Source organism: Panicum virgatum, chromosome 3N (genome assembly GCF_016808335.1).
Source record: "Panicum virgatum strain AP13 chromosome 3N, P.virgatum_v5, whole genome shotgun sequence".
NCBI classification, from domain to species: Eukaryota; Viridiplantae; Streptophyta; class Magnoliopsida; order Poales; family Poaceae; genus Panicum; species Panicum virgatum.
This window is the reverse complement of record NC_053147.1, coordinates 50114838-50117069: the sequence shown is the minus strand read 5'-3', so window position 1 is coordinate 50117069 and position 2232 is coordinate 50114838. Positions and strand designations below refer to the sequence as shown.

At 48.7% G+C, this 2232-nt stretch overlaps 1 non-coding gene across 1 annotated transcript; it reads right to left on the bottom strand.

Moving 5' to 3' along the window:
• Positions 1-1746: 1746 nt before the first annotated feature.
• LOC120668202 lies at positions 1747-1853 on the bottom strand. The gene has a single exon (XR_005672301.1). It is a non-coding gene; the product is annotated as a small nucleolar RNA R71 (small nucleolar RNA).
• Between the last annotated feature and the right edge of the window lie 379 nt (positions 1854-2232).

The window sequence follows — 2232 nt, the reverse complement described above, 5'->3', positions numbered from 1 at the left end:
ATGGAAGCCTCTCAGGCTGAGGTTTGGCGTGGAAGTTAAGCGCAATGAGATTACCTGCTTCCAACTGACGCTACCTGCAGTAACCGCCAGAACCGACCTTGGGAGGGCTATAAATAGAAGCACCATCCATCACTCAAGACACACACCATTGGAGCTCTTCTCTTCCACTTGTACTTTCTAGAGTAGGTTAGTAGCTTGGGAGTTAGAGTCGAGTCGAGCTTGCTCGGGACTCCGGAGTCGTCGGAATCTGGTATGGCTCTTGTATCTTTCTTTTGACTTTATTAATATAAGTTATCTTCTTTACTTTTCTAAGTTAGCTTTACTTTCCGTAGTCCTTCATTTACTCAAGTCTGAGGTTCAGCTTGAGCATGGAAGTTTTCCTTTAGCTTAGGCTAAGTTATCTTTCTTAGTGATCGGGAACTTATCTTACGGGTTTTCTCCCCCGGACTAGAGTATCTCAAGTTAGTGGTCTAGGTTGAGGGGGATTTCTCTCGAAGGCCTCGAGAGAAATCCTAACACCGAGTGCAGACATGGTGTCTGACCTTAGTGTTAGCTAGAAAGTGTGTTTCACCCCACGAAACCGTTGTGGTAGTCGGTAGGTGGTGACAGCCCTATCCGTCCTTTGTAGTCCACCACGTTCGGGTGTTTTCATAGCAGTAGTGCAGGTTGCCGTTGGACTCGCCTCTCATCCCTTTCTGAAGTCTTTCCTCTTCCAGCCGCCGAAGTAAGCTCTGCTTTCCCGAGAACTAGTTTGGTGTTTAGTCTGATCTAGGGAGGCTAGATCGATAGTTCAGAAGTGTATCAGGTGCCTTTTCTCGCTCGTTGTCCTCCCAGCTCTACCTCTATAAGAATTAGAATCTCTATGTGTCACTCGGACATTGCCTGGCCATTTATCTCACTTACCTATCTGGCTTACCCCCGTCTAGTCAGTCGGTCGATCAAGCTAGTACGGTTATCATACGATTTACGATACTCTATACCATAGTGCTTCCGTGCGGAAAAAGATGATACCCTGGAATACTCCAAGGTGAAGTGCTACAGCGGTGATTCTGTGCGCTTGCAGAATATCTATTCTAATCGGGCATAAGAAACGCCTACAAGCATTTCTGGCGCCGTTGCCGGGGAAGCAATTGGCTAAAGATATCATAGATAGTTTGATAAACTCTACTAGTTTGTCGCCGCTAACCCTAGCGGGCTTACCATTGCTCTCTCTATCTTTTGATCGACGCAGAGTAGTGCATGACCGGTTTCAACCTACCAAGTAACTTCCACCCAAATCCAGAAAGAATTGGGAGAATTGTGAGACGCCGCGTCGTCCCATCTCAGAAGAAACTCACTTGGCCTATCAGTTCACTCTCCACTTCAGCATCATCATCCATGGCTCAGAAGACCCTTCGTCAGTTTTTTGCCCCGTCCAGTAGCCACATTCCTACCGGATTGAATGTCAACCAAGCCGGCAATGACGGCTTTGAGCTGAAGACTGGACTCGTGAACATGGTCCAAGCAAGTCCGTTTTGCGGAAAGGCATCTGAGGATGCCAACGCCCATCTCCAGAATTTCCTGGAGGTGAGTAACACCATCAACCCCAGAGGAACTACTCTAGATGACGTCCGTCTTCGTCTATTCCAGTTCTCACTGCTCGGGAAGGCCAAGACGTGGTTCTACTCCAACAAGGAAGCTTTCACGACATGGGAAGTTTGTTCAAATGCATTCCTAGCCAAGTACTTTCCAGTGGGCAAGACCAATGCCCTCCGGAATAGGATTACCGGGATTCAGCAATTGCCAGATGAGACCATCCCGAAAGTCTGGGAGCGTCTCCAGGAATACATTCAAGCATGCCCACACCATGGCATAGAAGAGTGGCTGATCGTTCAGAACTTCTTCCATGGCCTGAATCAGCAAGCCCAGGACCACGTTGATGCAGCAGCGGGTGGTTCCTTCCTTTCTCTCGACGTTGCGGGAGCAAAGGCGCTGATTGACAAGATAGCTTCCAACCAAAGTTGGAAAGGAGAAAGGCAGCCAGCCCGTCCCAGGGGCGTGCATCAGATCGACACGGTCGACATGTTAGCTGCCAAGTTGGAACTTCTGATGAAGAAGCTGGAATCTCCGCACCAGGAGGTTAATCAAGTTTTGGAGTCTCGTATGACATGTGAAACATGTGGCGAGACTGGGCACTCGGGCACTTCGTGCCACTTAACTCAAGAGGAGGCAAACTTCGTTGGGACCAACAAC